Consider the following 18,674-nt stretch of genomic DNA (forward strand, 5'->3'; position numbering starts at 1 on the left):
TGTTTACAGATATTGAGCGTTTTTGATCTGCCAGATTCTGCTCATTTATTTTTGTGGCTAGCTCTGGGTATTTAAGTAAGAAGAGTCTATGATGTTCTCTCCACACTTTCCCCACATTTCTCTGCCAAAAAATAAAGACGCATAACATCTCTGTTCATATGGTATGTCCATTTTCGTCGCTTTTTTGGGTTGCTGAACCTCTGCTTCTGCCTCTGGTTGTATAAGGTCATCCACCTCTGGAGGATGTGGTGGTGTTGGATCATCAATAGGTTGTGGAAGAACATCAATTGCTCCTGCTTGACCGTTTGTCGCGGCTTTCTCTAACTGATGTTCATTGCCGTCGTTTTTCCACGCCAAATCAACCTGTTCTTTAATCTCCATTGCTCGGTGTTCTGTAAAATGTAGATAAGCCCTGATGTCTTTCACCTTAGCGATAAGATCTCTTATTGCGACCTTTTGTATATTACGATACTTTGCAGCAAATTTTGTTCTTAAATTGTATCCTTTTTCCTTGTTTTTTTCAAACTTCGCACTTTCATAATAGAGACGCACCAATTCCTCTTTCATTGTGGTATCCCAATTGATGCTCTCCCACGGTATTTCTGTCGAGGTGGTTGGTTGCAAACAGCTGGTGCTAGCCAAAGCATCCTCAGCAGGCACAGTTGATGTTCCACTGCTTACCGTTTGTAGTAGATGTTCTTGCTGGTCAGCTGTTTGGTTAGTGAGATCTGCCTGGCCACCTCGCAGCTCACCATCGCCACCATCCCGCATGCTGTGGCTCCCAGCGTTGGCTCCAGGGGCGACCCGACGATCCTCGGGAAGCGACAAGCGTTTCAAAATCTTTAATATATTCTCCATTTTTCATTGATGGGTTTTGGTGTTCTACTTAGTTCCTCTCCTCTTCGTTAGCAGCCTATTTGGCATGGGAAACCCTGTCAGTAGCAATGCTACCTCCAACATTGCTGTCAAAGTCATGAGAGGAGAGCTCAAGCCCTACCGCGACATCAACGCGGAACACCTTCGGTTTATTATTTTTATTATTATTATTATTATACCATTAAGCCATTTTCCTTTCGCGGTAGGCGTGACTCATTCGGTAGGGGAAAGGAGAAGTGTGTGGAAGGGCTAGCGATTTTTCAGATTGATCCACAATTCTCGTGTTATTTAAGTAAATAACACGTTCGTTCCGCAACACTGCTCCGAACCAGGTTGCTGATCAATCTCTCTAGCAATCACCTCAAGCGAAGAATCTCACGAAGTCGTTATGTAAGGTTCTTCACTTGGGTCCAATAGTGGCCAAGGTCTTTTGTTTCAGGCGTCATTCACTCTACTGACACTCTTTTTAATAACTATTTGCCGCCACACTTTCCTGACATGGCATACTTCTCTAGCTTCTTTTATGTTCATGCATTTTTTCATGCAGGCTCTCGTGTTTCTGTGACTTCTTATGTCTCTTCTAACTAGGGTCTCATTTACACATTCTAACCATTCTTTCCGCGGTCTACCTATGGGCACGCTGCCATTCACTTTACCTTGATACACTTGTTTCGTTAGTCGTTCATTTGGCATTCTCTCAACATGTCCGAATCATCATAACCGATTTCTTTCCCATGTGTCTACTAGCGTCTCTTCTGCACCACATTCTTTTAGAATTATCTCGTCACTTACTTTGTCCATCAGGGTTTTCCTGCATATTATGCGCATGAATCTCATGCCAATTGCGTTAATTCTACTCTTATCTTTTTCTTGATAAGTCCATGTCTCGCTACCGTATAGTACAGTCGGTACAAATATAGAATTATGCATTGCCATTTTAGCTTTATATTATATATTTTTACTTCTAATAAGGGGCTCTACTCTACCAGTAATCTTCTTACGTTCGTTTATTCGTCTATCTAATTCCGCATGTATCTTCCCGTCCCTAGTAAATAAGCTACCAAGGTATGCGAACTTATCAACTTGTTCAATTCTCTCATCATTTAATAAAATATTGCATAGTGTTTTCTCACTCTTTCCTTCTAACACCATATTTTTTTACATGCGTTAATTTTGAGGCCCATGCTCTTCATGCTTGCAACTAGTTTATTCAAAATTCTTTGTAAGTCTTCGATAGACTCTGCCATAACAACCTTATCATCTGCGAACGCTAACCCACGTACCCTTACTGCTTCGAGATCCACACCCTCTTCGTCGAAGAGAGCCCTTCTTAAACACTTGTCCATAAATAATATAAATGACCATGAAGACATAACGCATCCTTGTCAACTCCTTGAATAACATCGAAACAGTCACTCAGTTTCCCATTCACTTTTACACTCGCTTTGCTACCTGTATATATTGTTTTTATAGCTTGCAGGATTCATCCATTGACTCCATACTCTTTCAGAACTTCCCAAAGTTTACTTCTATCTACCGTGTCAAAAACTTTTTCTAGGTCAACAAATCCACAGAAAACTTTTCTTCCTACTCTCAAACTTTTTTCTGTTATTTGCCTTAAGCTAAATATTTGATCCGTACATGACCTTCCTGGCATAAACCCACTTTGGACTTCCCAAATCTTTGCTTCTGTTATTTTCATTACCCTACGAATAAGTATTTTTGAATATATTTTACTTACGGTGCTTAATAAGCTAATCCCTCTGTAATTATTGCACTCGCTTTAATCTCCCTTTCTCTTGTATATTGGTACGATAATCGCTTTTTCCAATCATCTGGGACGTCTTCTATCTCGAAACATAAATTTATCAATTCGCACAGTCTATGTGGTATGCACGCGCAATCGTGTTTAAGCATTTCAGCGTTATTACCGTCTACCCCGGCATACCGTTTTTCAAGTTCTTAATTATGTCCCTAATCTCAGTGACACAGACTTTTTCAATTGAGTTTTCCATCGCATCGTGTTCAACATCGCAGTTGTGGTGTCCTATAGCTTCATCTCCGAATTGTTTTCTAAAATAGTCTCTGAAAGCCTCTAGTATTCCGTCTGCATCATTTACCATTTCCCGCCTACTATTTTTCATGTTGACAAATTCTGTACTTTTGTTTCCTTTCATTTTTTTAAAAAGTAGTTTCCTGCTTCCTTCAAAGTCGTTTTGTATTTTCATCACTTCTTCTACTCTAATTGTATCTTTACTTTCTTTAACTAATCGTTTGAGTATCCTGTTTTCGTGTCTATAATCATTTCTACGTCTATTTCTTTCCTCATTGTTAAGACCTGCGATGTTCAAAGTTCTCTTGTACGCTTCTCTCTTTGCTTTTTGGGCAGCCTGAATTTCGTGATTCCACCACGCATCACCAGACATTCTTCCTACAACTGCGGTACCACACACTTCAATCGTACATCTAACAAAGATATCCCGTAACATTGTCCAGGCGTCCTCTGTATCATTGTTTTTTATATGGTCCTCCCATTTATCCCTATCTATGCTTTCGATTATCTTATTTTGGAAATCTATTCGCACATCCGGTTTCTGTAGGTTCTCAATTTTTATTCGCGTTTGTTTTGCTTTCTTGGTTTTCTTTTTACTCAATCTCCGACCTAAGGTAATTTTTGAGATCAGAAGGTAATGATCAGTAGTGCATTCAGGACCCCTCATGACTTTTGTATCTGTGACTAACTCTCTTAGTCTTGCATCCGCAACAACAAAGTCAATTATACTGCGGCTATTTCCTTTAGACCAGATGTACATGTGGATCATTTTATGCCTAAACTAAGTATTTGTAATAATCAGACCCCTTTCTAAGCATAGACCAACTAATTTATCTCCGTTATAGTTTGTTCTTGGATCCCCAAAATCACCTAATACTCTTTCTGTATCCTGATTTTGGATGCCTACCCAAGCGTTCATATATCCTAGTAGAATTATTCTTTCCCCGTGTTCGCAAATGTTTATTGTGTCATTTAGACTATTTAGATTGTCCCAGAAGGTGTCTTTTACTTCTCTAGGATCACTATCAACCGGCCCGTACCATGCTATGATAAATAGTCTTCTGATTCCTACTTTCATTCTAGCCCACAATAGTCGTCCTGATCAAGTAATTTCTTGATATATCAAACGCTGAAGCAAAGAAACGTCTTTGATAACCTAAATGTTAAGCTATTCTCCACGTTTCGTGATTCATCGCCACCGGCAATATAAATGAATTCTTTCACCCATGTGCACTATTTGCATAAAAAAAAACTAATTTGGTTTCCACGACAAGCACTGTCAAAACTTAATCAAAAATAATTTAGAATTGTATTTTTATGCGGAGAATACTTACTTGTGGCGTTTACACCTCAAAACTCACGATTCCTAGGATCGTCCCGATTACTGGGACATCCACCTTACCTATAACTTTTAATAAAAATTGAATAAAAAAAGTATAAATCCCGGATTCTTGATCCGCAGATAAGTACAATCCCTCTCTCTCCAATATATTTCTTTATAGATTAATTTAAAATTCCAAAAAATAGGAGAATAACTGTGTTAGTCCTACGAACAATAAAAAAGTTTGAAATTCAGAACGCAACATTTTGGACCTGTCATGGTAGGTGGCACAGTTTGTATCATTCGAAATGACGTTTTCTAAGACCTAAGGGCATAGTATTCTGCAGGGTCAAAGCATTGTATTTGTTAGATTTACTAAAGTATTAGTACATAAGCATTAGTTCGAGAGTAAAGCAGCTCAAAAGCTGGTAAAAAGACTCCCATCAAACGGCCCATGTATCCGGGTATAACCGAGGTTAGCGCTGCTTATAATTTTTGTTGTTATATCTTTTGTGAAAAAGATGCTTTCATTCAACTTTGCTATAAATTATATGAACATTCGAACGTAAGGAAACATACCACCTTGATCAAAAAGTTCTCGGAATCATCACCGTGTGGCACCCCCTGCTGTCCGATTCACATTTTTCGTTTCTGTAGGTTGTCTCACCTTTTAACAATATTCCCTGTGAATTTCAGCTTTCTAGCTTGACATTTGTAAATGTAACGCAATTTTGAGTGCATCTGTTTTTTTGGGAATTTCGATTTTTTCAATGGATTTAATTTTGCAACAACGTGTGTGTTATCGCACAATGCCATCATTATCCGTGAGTTTCTCACCAAAAACTCAACTAATACAATCGCGCAGTCATCAAATTTGCCAGATTTAGCTCCCTGTGACTTTTTTTTGTTCGATCGACTGAAAAACCCACTACGCGGAACGCGTTTTAGCAGCCGATCGGAGATAATACAAAAATCGAAAACGGCACTGATGGGCGTACCGAAAATTGAGTATCAAAAATGTTTTGAGAGCTGGATCAAGCGCTGGCATAATTGTGTGGCAGTCGATGGGAATTACTTTGAAGGGTACCACATCATTATTCAAGAATAAAAATATATTTTTAATTTTAAAAATAAATTCCGGGAACTTTTTGATCAAGGTAGTATACAATAAAATGTGGACAATCTCGCCTGTAAATAATTGCATTAAAAGTATTTTTTCAAAAATAAAATACAGATAAACTAAAACGAAAAATGGAGACAGCCACCAAATCACCTGTCTAATTTGTACCATCGTCTTTCATTACTGTAATTCCTTTTCATCTTTTCTAAACTTATCGTGAATCCAAAAAGTTATCAAGATACACGTTTTAATATGCAGATAATATTTTTCATAGTTAAATATCAGTACATTGTCAAATGTGTTCAATCAATATTTCATAATATATAAGACAAGAAAAAATAAGGAAGCACTTCTTTTTACTTCCTTTTTCTTTATTTAGGTTTATTTATTGTAAATATAAAAGTATTTGCACCAGTGCTTGCGCAAACTTGTCTCTTTTAGATCCATTTTTTTAATTCCAATCAATTTTGCATTCAGGTTGGTAGACAACTTCCAGTTTGCGTGTATGAGGCATATATTCTCAAATATAACTACATAATACTTGACAATATCATCGGAACATTTATAAATATCTGCGGATACAAGGAATACTATATATGAATAGTTTATTAAGTATGAAGAAATATGTGGGAATACTTGAGAATATTTAAGAATATTAGACAATGCTTCAGAATACTTGATAATATTTCGGAATGTATTGCAGCGCAAATCACAAAATAAAAATAAAAATACGTGACACTTGTAATGTTAAGTGCTTTCCTAAAACAAGTGGGCTAACATTAATTATTGCAAAGTTCCTGAAATTTATAGGTAATTGTTGTGAATTCAATGATATTCATGTAAGGCAACAATTATTTATGAATATTTTCGCAAAAATCTCGAAAATAACGTGAGATGAAAAAGTTTCAAGAAAGATTCTTCTAGAGAACTTTGTTAGCGAACCGATTTTATTCCTCTGACTTTTTTCGTATCCTGTGTCAATTTGGCAAAAAGCGAGAATTTTCGTTTTTCAGACTAAAACAAAAGCTCACAAATGCTCTTCTCTCGAAGGCGCGGGCAAAGGGCAAGAATAACATGAAATATACTCTTTAATGACGGATATAGAAAAAAATCAAAAGGAAAAAACCGAATGAGAAAGAAAAAGATATGTAAATACCTATATTGTATAAAATAATATCACACTTTTAACCAAAATTTTGACCATTTTTTGATAATCCATGTTTCTAATTTTTGTAATTAAAATATAATCATAACTTTGTCAGCAAAAAATTATCGGTAAGTTATACGTCTATCTTAATCCTCTTGAAGAACAGCAAATACGAGTGGAAAATAATTCTGGGACTTGAGCATAGGCTGCTGCGTGATTTGAAATCACTTCGGCAAGCAGTATCAATTTCAAACTTGAAAAAATCGCACAAACAAGATTCACTGTAGGAAAAAAATTTCGAATCATAATATAATCTATTATCCATTGCCATAAGTATATTTACATAAGGTTTGCTGGTATAAAGTGGGTTCCATACTGTCTCAAAATTAAATTCTTAACACTGTGTAAATAGCCTTTTTAAGGCCATGTGATGACCAGACCCACCTTTTTTAGTGCTTTTTATTTAAAATCCCAAATTTTCAACTCGATGTGAAGCTTCGTGTAAAAATAAGTTGGGAAATAAGAAAGATGGCGGTAAGGTAGGAATCTGGTCACGTGACCCACTCGGCACATGGCCTTAATGCTAAATATAAAAATTTTTCGTGCGACAAGAAAACGGCCTGACGCCAACTTCGAAAAAAGTACCTTGGTGGCGCCACGGCTCGCTAGGGTACTTTTTTATGCTTTCTGGTCCTGCAGATACAATTTCATTGTCAATAGCTGCTAAACTATTATTTTACGTAAAATTTAAAAGATTTCATCAATCCACATGGGGTTCCCTGCCATTTTCCGTTACAAAATATCCCCAGGTGGCCTAACCACATGTGGTCCCCATGTTCAGCTGCTGGGGAAAGATGGGGCTTTTTCTACTTGGGTACTGGCATTGTTCAACGTAATATAAAGCACTCCTGCAGAAAAGAAAAGCGTATAAAATGTATATTTACAAAATATAAATCATACAATAGTTAGCTACGAGAATTAATGTAAATGATTATAAATTTTGGCTATAATTGATTCTATCATTAAGATTTAAGGAACAATTAAGATTATAAATAATGAAATGGCAAAAGTGGTTTCCCCTAATATTGAACTATTCCTGTGTTGCGGTACTCTTAACTAGCGCCGTATTATGCACGTAATAATTATGTAATAATAGTGTAATAACGTGTATTAATATGTAATATGGATTACTCCGTATAGGTTTTGGGCGAACGAACTTCTCCTCGAATGTAAATTCCGTAAAGGTTGAAGGTTTGTTATTACTAATAATTTAATAACGTTTTCTAGTAATGACAGCTCGACAGCAGCTTTCCCAGGGCAAATATAATCATCCAAATTGAAAAAAAAATGTCTCATAAAACAATATGTGTCTAAAAAACATGAAATTCAATAACGGAAAGAATTTAATTATCCCGAAATATACAGCAGGCCCTACATTTGGTAATGGAAAGGGTTCATGACAGGATCGATTGTAATGCGATAACGCACTGCACATGAGACAGAGGGGCCAACCAACGATTGTTTCCTAGCTCTCAATGTCAACGACAGTGAGTACTGAGTACGGGTGTAATGCTACCTGTAGTCTGCATAGTCATATAGTGTGCAGTGTGCACCTATAGAAGTGGGAGAGTTGTCTGGTCTGGTCTGGTCTGGACTGGAAAGAGGAAAGAGACATTCAGTCGTTCTGGCCTGCTCGGTCGAAGCACAGTGTACAGTCACGTCCTCGTCGCTTTTAACTCTCGCGGATTTTGTGTTACTTTCAAATTTTTCAGTTTTTTTTACTCACAACTTCTGTAAAAGTGACTCGTTAACCTTCAGGATATTATTACTCATTTCTCTTCAAACTGATGGTCATACTATGCACAATATCCAGTGAGGTTATATCCAAGGCTTGTCAAACAGGTACACAATTCATCGTTCATACTTTTTTTTAATGATGGAGATATCAGATAATATATTTACAGAGAAATTCCTTCTTGGGGAGGGAATTTTATTTGCCTCTGAAAGGAACTAACTTTTCATGAGAAAAGTTCAGTGCTGCCTAGAAAAGTTCAAATCGTCAATTATTTGGAATTAATTATCAGTAGCTAATGATAATAATTAATGTAGAATTTTTTTAAAAGGTTTATTGAAGAAGTACCCTGTCTCAGATTAACTACCTTCTGAGGTAATTATAAAGCAATAATTAAGAAAGTCACGACAATCCATGAGTTTAATTTCACTAATTATATCGTTATTCTTTAATTAGCAGAAGTGTGAACTCGAAAAAAATATGGTCTTTCATGACTTAAACAATATTTACTGTTTCTCGCTGATGATTTCGTGGCGCGAGATAACAGGAAATAAATCAAGTTTCTGTCGTTATTGAGTTATTCGTGCCATACAGTGAAAAACTCGTGTTTTTTTTGTAACTGAAAATAACCATCTATGTCAGTCCGATATATCAGTATCTAGTCACTGACTTCTTATTGTCGTTTAAAATTTTGCAAATAATCTGTGTTAAGACAACAGAGTAAAAATGTCGCTTTCGAAGAACGATGAAAGGAGCGACAATGCAAAGATTAAGAGGAAAATGTACACTTCGTGGAACCGTGAGTGATATTCTAGGATTTGAGGCCGAAAAATCAGTTCAGTGATAAGATTTGAAAAGATACGAAATTGACAAAGCTTGTCTATTATTAAAAAATGCAATTCTCTTATAGCTAATAACGAACACTCAGAAAAATGTTTGTTTAAATCAAACAAATTCTTTCTTTGCTATAGGGTCAAATAATTATCTTATTGAATTAAACAAATATTTGCTTGTTTCAAATGAAAAATATTTTGATTCAAACGCACTATTGTTTAAACAAAACAAAATATTTGAATCAAACACACTCTATCTTTGATATAGCGTCAAACAAACATTCTTCTGAGTGTAATAAGGAAACATTAAAGAATATAGATAACTAAATAATTTATGTATTGCTTGACTTTAGAGAGAACTCTTTTTTATATTGAAAAATTCAAGATGGTTCAATTTCGAAATTGTAACTTACATGTTTGTCAAAATTTAGGAAGTTGTAATATTTTAACAATACCTTCCGTTCAGAGTCAATTCAAATTAAAAACATTCTAAATTTACTAAGTATCTTTAATTTTAAGTAGTCAACATTACACAAGTTCAAAACGATCAACGGTAATACTTAAAAACTTGAAAATGTTCAGAACTAACTATTTTAAAATTAAAAATATCGAAAAATCTTTATTTGAATTCAAAGAATTAAAATAATTCCATTGAAACCTTCAGACTTTTTAAAGCTATTTAATTAAAAATTGTAAATGTTCAAGATTCGAACATGTTAATTACACGCATGAAAATAACCAATGAATTTAAAAAATGGGAAACCCATCCACAATTAAACAAATAGGCAATTTTTTTCGGTACGAATAGGGGGAGCTGGGAAAAATGAAAGTTGTACTGAAATTTCGGTACGAATAGCCTGATTTTTGTGTAGACGCACCCATATTCGTACCGCAATTTTGGTACTCGTAGATACTTCCTATTTATATACATACATATATGAAGAAATAATAATTTGGCATTAAATTAAATTTACAGAAATGAACTGCATATTTATTGGATCATTACAAAATAAGAGTTGAAATTTGTTATAAAATTTGCGACAAGGTAAATGCACAAGCAAGAATTTTGCTTACGAATCACGGAGAAATTGCATAAGAAGTCAGAGGGATAATAATATTATATTTACCTTTTTTTCATTAATTATTAGTAATTATTTGTGGATGGCCCATATAGATTGTGCAAAAGACAGAATCAACTGCAAGTTCACTTTTCAGGTCAATGTATTGAAAGCAAAAGTTGTCAATATTTATTTTAGAAAAAAAGAATACATTTTTGTTAAAATGAATCGATTAGAATTTTATTAGAATTTTTTTAAATGGATTGTTTAAGAATTTGAAATTATTTCCCAATAAAGGTTTCGAAATTTAAAATGCTTTCAACTTAAATATAATTGATTAATTTTTAAGGCGGCTGAACATTTTTAGCTACTCAATTATAGCTAGATTTCCAATTTTTTAAATTTAGTGGTTATTTTCAAGTGTGTATTTAGAATTTTTCAACCTTAAACGTTTACAATTTTTAATTGGATGACTTTAGAAGCCTATAGATTTTAGTAGAGTTATTTAAACGTAGTGTATACAGATACGGCAATTTTTACCGTATTTCAATTTTGTAGTACGTCATTTTTCGCCGTATTTTAATTTTGTAGTCCGGTATCTTGGTCACAGAAGAGTGGTTGGTGACATCTATAAACCTTTTCCAGCTCTTCCTCAAAAAAAAGTTTGGCAGTTATTGGTCACGAAGAGTGATCTGCCAAAACTCGAACCTCTTTTTCAAGTCACCCTTTAAAAAATACGCGTGTTAGTGATGGGTTAAGTTTGCCGTATTTTAATTTTATAATACTAATTTTTTGCCATATTTTAATTTTATAGTCAGGTGTCTAGTCACAGAAGAGTGATTGGTCACATCTCGATACCATTTCCAGTTCTCCCTTCAAAAAAAGACTTATAAGTGACTGGTCACAGAAGTGTGATCTGTCACAACTTGAACCCCTTTTCCAAGTCTGCATTTAAAAAATACGCGTGTTAATGCCTGGCGAGGGAAGAGGGATCTTTCACATCTCGAACCCCTTTTCCAAGTCTCCCTTTAGAAAATACGCAAAATATTGTACTATTTTTCCAAAGGAGGAACAAATATTATCGGAACAGAATCTTTCTTATGAACACAAAAATTTGCCAGATTACTAACTTAAATTCAGCCAAATTTTCCGGAGCTCTATACTCGATCTTATTAAAATTCTTTGCAGAGTATTCAAGATTTTTCTATATTTGTAATTGTAATGCTAACCATTTCGAAGTTTGTGTTTTAACATTGATCATTTCCAACTTACCGAAAATTACTGAAAAATTTTCAATTTTTTCAATAATGAAAACAGTAGTGAAGCAAGACTGGAATTTTTGTGAAACGTGAATAGTTACTGTCTTCTCATTGATTCTCCATTGACTTTGTCCGATGAACGTCAGTGATTCCTCTCAAATATGCAGTATTCCCTGATTACGTAAAAGAGTGAAATTAATGTATTTCAATGGTTTTCAAATCAAAATAATTCCATTTTTCAGCATACAAAATCCAGTTTATCATAATTTCAATACCGACTTGCGATTTCTTGTCAATTCTACAGAAACTATCTAAACATCTAATTTTTCATTTATATATGCCGTTAAAACGAGTTATTGAAGGTTCAATGCAGTTGTCACTGAAATTTAGAGTCAATTTAAAATTTGGCATATTTTTAAAAGTATTTTAATATTAAATCGCAGTTGTTCAACTGTCCCTGACATTTAAATGAAAAGAGTATAATTTTAAACAGTTTCAATTTAAGATACATAGGTATGCTTACATTTTAAACAGTTTATGCTTTAATATTTCCAGTTTGTATAATTACTCAATTTTAAACAATACTTTAGTCAAAATTATATTACATGCTAAAAAATATCATATAATTATTTTTCTTAGAATATGATCATACTTATTATTGTATTGAAAAGGGGGTATTGTAGACAATAATTTGTAAATTTTTATTTAATATTTTTGTTTCAATTTCGTGAATCAAATTGATTTTTTTTCAATCGAATCGACTAATCACTTTTATGTACTGAGCATACACGAGAGGTGCGAGATTCTAGCGTGGAATGAATAGATAAAATCTCGAGGCACCCACGCGTGTCTCGTAATCTTATTTTTCCATCAAGAATACACAATGCATTTCTGGATATTCTCATTCGCACAATAGTTTGAGGTTATGAGATAATCCTATAATATAATAAAGTTGTGTAAAAGTGCACGAAAAGCGAGAGTGCTGAGGCATCTCTGCTATTTTCTTGCAATAATTTCATTAAGACTTGTCAGGAGCAACTGAGCTCGGATTCTCAGTACAATCTTGTATATAGTATTTTTCACTTGTGTTGATGGTTATAATGCGTGATCTCACAACAGGAAAACTATGGGAACAAAGCGTAATCATAATTCATAATTAAAGAACTTAGAGCCGGGCCATCTTGAGCTAACGATGAGAACTACCGGTCGGGTTCGATTTTGTCCTGGAATCGGATGCTGAAAAATGGTGATGTCGAACCAGGAACTAATTTTTCTAGATAATGATTTGCAGTTATATTAATATCTGCAAGTGGCCAAAAATCTGGTCTCTCTTTCCGTTCTTGAGATTTTTTATTAGTTTTTAATTCAATATTTAATCTAAAATATACAGTTTACTATGTGTCAGGGTAAAAAAAAACTTTTTTCATATTTCATACTGCCCTTCCAGCAACGCAAATACAGACGCTTTAAAATTGAAAAAGAAACGAACAGAAATGGAAATAACTTTGTTTTTAATTTTATAATTTTATAAACTTAAAGAAATGGAAAATATTAAATATAATGTATGAAGAAAGTTAAAAGATTTTAATAAAAACCCTTTCAGAGTAAAATAATACAAAATGAAAGCTTTACGGAATTAAATAATTCAATCACAAAAAATCCAAGATATCAAAACATTGCAAATAGTTTACTACTACAATATGTAACAAAGGAAAACTATATAATCATCGTGCAAAGTTTTAATTTGAGTTTCTAGCTCAATTTGGACGTCTAACCATTTTTGTGATATTAAATATTCTAAATGACAAAATTGTTCTGGTGGAATCTTCAAAGTGGAAAGTTTCGAGTTAAAAACTTTAAGCAGTTAACATAATTAGAACTCGTGTTCAATATTTCAAATATATATTTACACTTCTTCCAAAAATTAAACACCTTAAAATCTTAAATCAAAAGTTAAGAAATTGATATTGAATTATTTTACAACAGTAACGTTTAAACTAAAATAACTGTGTCCGCATGGACAGATGTAATTATTCTAGAAGGCTTCTCGTTCGATTACCATAGTTAATAATACTAATACTATTGCGAACTCTCTAAAAATCTCTGTGTACTGATGTCAAAATATAAAATGTAAATAATGTTTCACGAAAAACACCTTTTTATTGATAATTTTTTAACCTTATTATAGCTATTTATTAAGTAACCTAGGTAGGTTTCTATTTTGACTTTATAAAATTGTAAATAATAAATCGCATGAGGTAAATGCACGAGTAATCGTCACCTTAAGTAAAATTGGAAATTTAAAATACTTGTATTTGTATTTAAAATACGGCACGGAACCAAGTATTAACACGAGAAAAAATACTAATTTGATAAAAGGATATTTAAACTGATCTAAAATCTCACTTTTTGTCACACTCGTCAAGAGCGACTCTTGTTATACGATAAATACAGGACCATCTGTCGATAACTAATGCAGTGACGATTACTAGTGCATCTACCGTAATCATTTTTTAAAGTACAAATGGGAATTGCTGTTTTAAACTTATGTTTCTGCTAATAGAGAAACAGCAGAATATAAAAATAGTTTGGTAAATATATTATATTCATAAGAAATGATCAATTTCGCCTATGTTTAACGCCATCTAAAGATCTATCTTATTGATTTTCACCCTCTTTGTTTAATAATGTTCAACTTTGAGACAAATATTTTTATAAAGTTTTTACTCAAAAGAATTATGCAAGACTTTCAAATGACAAATTAGTTTAACAATTTAAAATTGTATGGTATTTTAATTTCTATATCAAATATATGTTACAAGTCATTAGTATTAATAAAAGCTAGGTATATATGCATTTTCTCAACGATTGTGCATCTTAAATCGGAAATCGCCAATACTTTAAAAATAGCTTTCAGTGAGTCACTTGCTAGATAAGGTGATTCGTTGATTTATGGTATTCTGCAATTAGTCCGATATAAAAGTGTTGGCGAGTTTAACTAGCAGAACACTATCTCCTGTGTTTGAATTTACGAGCTACTAAGATATTTCTAGAAGAAAATTGCAATTTGTATCTGCGTGCTTCCATTTACATTTTGTACATAAGTTAATTAGTTTATTTTGATCATGTAATGCTACCGAATATTTAAATTCCGACTTATTAATTAAACTGGAGCCCCGTCTTCAAATGTGAATTAGTGAAAATTATTGTACTAATCTCTGTGATTTATTTATTAAGATATTACTAATATAGATTTATGAAATTTTGAAAAAGGCTGTGCTAGGTGTAGCCAAATATCTGCATAAATAGCGGAACCTGGAAAAGGAAATATTTGTACAAATTACGATACAAATAGACGAACTTTTTCGGTACACATAAGCACTGACAATTGAAAAATACTTGTTGGTGGAATGGTTTTGGCGTTCGATATTTTACAGTTTTATTATCTAGAGTCAATATAATCCCCACTGAGTATTATTAAATAATATTGTAAATTTTCATGTTATCTCGAAACAAAAAACAAACAAAAAAACATAACATTGCATTACGTTTAACTGTCAAAAATTACACGTGTGAAAATACCTCTGCGAAGTACTATAGGTGTATTCACTATGAATGTATTTACTTTTGCTCACTTTCATAAATTTAATGTTTTTATCTTATACCATAAATCTCATTTCCAGAAAATCAAAAAGACCATTGAGATTTCAATCAATGTGTCTTGTTGCAACGAACAACTATTAGAGTCACAGTAGTCTTACATTTTTAATATTCAATCAGTTTTCCTTATACAAACAAAGCAAACCATTTTTTTTTTACTTTTATAAATCGTTATTGATAGACCATGAAATGTCATCTAAGGTTCCTCAATAGATAATTCGAAGTGACTCGAAAACGCGAACAATTATGTCAAGTGCAGTTATAGTCCAAATATAAAAAAAATTCTCTCATATGAACAATATAAACAACTTTTTTAAAATTTTTAAACGGAAAAAACTACCTAAAATTGGCCGATTAAGCTCAAAATCTTTTCAGACCTGGCACGGTAAGTTGAGCATGCTTTTAATTCGACCAACATACCACCTATAGTTTTTTTTTTAAATGGAAACGAGTTTTCAACCCTTTAGAAGTAATTTACATGCAAAATTAAAATCGCCCTTTGGTAAGTATAAACAAAATTGTGTTTAAACTTTGGTATACAATATTCTGAATATATTTCCGTATACTATATAAATGTAGATGATAATACTAATTCACAATACTAATTCATATGATACATGAGTATTTATTTCGCATTGTACAATTATTATTATTTAAAAAGTCAAGAAAGAAAAACAATTTCATCACAAATGTTGAACAGTCATGTCTGAAAAATTCCACCATTTTGGTAAATAGTTCAACTTTTTAGTTAAAATTACCTTTTTTTGTCGAAAATATATTTTTTCTATTTGAAAATTCAACTGTTCTTTATACAATTGATATTGTTGGCATGAGCTTTCAACGTTTTGACGATTTTTTTTCTTTATTGAAAGAAAAATCTTTTTCATTACAACTCAACTTGTTTGTTAAATATTAGCATTTTTTGGTTTAAAAATTCGTCTCTTAACGTAGAAGATTAATATCTTATGGTTAAAAAGACCACTGTTTGGTTGAAAATAATTCTTTTTTGGTTGAAAATTCATGTATTTTGTTGAAAATTCGTCTTCTTTTGTAGAAAATTCATTTCTTGTTTGGAAGTTCAACTATTTAGTTAAAAATTAATTTTTCTAGTTGAAAATTCATAATTTTATTTAAAAACTAATTTTTTTGGTCTTAAGTTGAACCTTTTGAAAAATGAATTATTTTAGTAGGAAATTTATTTTAAATAACCAAAATTCTTAAATAATTCTAAAATTCTAAAATGCCAATATAGATAGGAGTTAATGCTAGCTAACACCTACCAACTAGGCGAATAGGCTATGCGCTCCGTCGCGTTGGTTACGTTTGCCAGAGAATTATTATTTATACAAAAATATATTAAGAATATTGTATAAAAAACTTTAAATACAATTTTTTCAAGTTACCAAGAAGCGATTTAAATTTATGTTTTGGAAATTACTTCTGAAGTGTTGAAAACCTATTTCTAATCAAAAAATTATGGGTGTTATGTATGTTACTCGAATTAAAAATATTTTTAAGCTCACCGTGGTAGACATCAATTGAAACTACAACTTATCAAAATTTCATGATCATAGCTCCTCTTTATTCTGTGAGATTTATTGGTAAACAGAAATTTAAAGATTCTAGGTTCCAATTATATCGAAATATATCAAAAATAAAGGTTTTGAAATGTACATAATTGCTATTACTATTAGATTAACTACCACTACACTTCATTTATGAGGAAGCAACTCTACGCAAGGAAGTAAGATTGTGATACAAATTATTGACCGTATCTAAAAATGCTGATACTTATTAATTTCAAAGACTTCTATATTAAAGGCATTCGAATTTTTAAGTATGCAAAAATCATTAACATTTTCAAATATTCGCATTTGGCAATTTCAGTAAAGTAAGAACTAAAATTAAAAGTTGGGAAATTTAAGTGATGATACCATTTATCTACTGCATTCTTGTTTTTTTCGGCAGTCTAGCTAGATATTTCTGAATTCAAAATATTATTTACTTTATCAATATGTACCAATGAAAATAGAAATTGAATAATGGTTCTATTAAATTGGATAAAGAATAAATCAATTTAATTTAATTAATTAACATTTAAGCAAAATTATGCAAGCAATTATTTTATTTTTCTAATTTGATAAATTAGTGTTTTAATGCAAATTGAATTAATTTACGTACCTATATTATTTAGAAAAAATACGAAGAAACATGAAATCCTACCAAAAACATCTGCAAATTTTCGAAATCAAATTTTTTAAATCAAAGTATGCCAAGTAATTTGGGAAAAAGTATTTATAAGAAAATATATAAAGAAACTTTTTTTATAAAGCACCATATAGAAATTTTGTAAGTAAAATTCAATCGTGTCAAGGTTTAAATTTTTTTTACAAATTATTGAGCCAACTTTTATTTTAAAAAGGTATGAAGTTGTGCATTGATATTGCGGCTTTTACCAGGTGTTTTGACTAGTAGATCAAAAAGAATTAAAGATAAACTTCTTTATGTAGTTGTACTTGGCAGATTTTTTCATTGCAAATGTTTTTGGTGTGATTGAATATACATATAGAATACCTTAAATTTGGAAACGTAAAAGGCGTAATCATCTATTAATACCCAATGTATAAAATAATATTTGTAAAAGAATGTATGATACGTCATAATTTTCCATGCAAAAAATGAAAAAAGTAAATATGTCACAGCTAAAGTTATAAGAAAAGACATCGATAAATGCCTATAAAGGGTTATAGCTCACGTGCGTGTAATTTCTTAATTGAGAACTTTACGCATTGCTTGAAGACTTGATAGGTGGGGTGGTCATTTGTTTTTAGCTAAAGAATCGCGAATCGAAAGCCGTTACTTCGGTATTGCGAAGTCGAAATTTTGTGACCGTTGTTAAATCGCCTCTCCGTCCAACGACGGTTTAACGACGTCTCGTAAAAACGTTGAGACCGATAAGAGCGTTGCTCCGAGGCCGAGCGCAACGCTCGGTAAGTAGAGGAGTAAAGAGTAAGGAGTAAGGACGTCGTATGTGCTTGTGTAGTACAGACTGTTACTTCATGTTGAAAATACTTGACGACGAAAAAATAACCAGTCCTCGGTACCGTTCTTTTTCCTCTTCCTCATCCTCGTCCTCGGTCTCGTCCTCCATTCTTCTTCCTACCACCAAGAAACGATCCTTACGACGAATTATTTATTCCTTTACACGTATGACCTTATCCATATGACTACATCATTTCACTTGGCTCAATGGACTTCCAAATATCAATCTCAACTTTAACTCAAATGTGATTTATGTAAATTAAAATGTAAATTACTATATATTTTTCATTTTATGAGTTTTCGATATTTTTCATCTTCATAAGTTCATTTTTGAAAGTTCCCGAGCATACGGGTGCAAGTGGCATATTTTTAAAATGCGTTTTATCGATTTAAACTAATTTTTTTATGATGCGGGCAGATTTAAAAAAGTTTACGCGTCTTCTTGCCTATAATTGTTACGATTCAGCAAAGCTAAGTATTATATTAAGAGTGCTGGTATTTTTCAAACAAAAA

At 32.5% G+C, this 18,674-nt stretch overlaps 1 protein-coding gene across 4 annotated transcripts in view; it reads left to right on the top strand.

The window, feature by feature from the left end:
- The first annotated feature begins 8,193 nt into the window (after window positions 1–8,193).
- The window catches only part of LOC117168668, a 143,677-nt gene continuing 133,196 nt past the window's right edge, over window positions 8,194–18,674 (top strand). For all 4 annotated transcript variants that reach the window (XM_033354329.1, XM_033354330.1, XM_033354333.1 and 1 more), the window contains exon 1: window positions 8,194–8,419. The gene's annotated coding sequence lies outside the window, so the exon portion shown is untranslated. The remainder of the gene's footprint in view (window positions 8,420–18,674) is intronic.

The sequence above is a fragment of the Belonocnema kinseyi genome, chromosome 3, assembly GCF_010883055.1.
Source record: "Belonocnema kinseyi isolate 2016_QV_RU_SX_M_011 chromosome 3, B_treatae_v1, whole genome shotgun sequence".
NCBI classification, from domain to species: Eukaryota; Metazoa; Arthropoda; class Insecta; order Hymenoptera; family Cynipidae; genus Belonocnema; species Belonocnema kinseyi.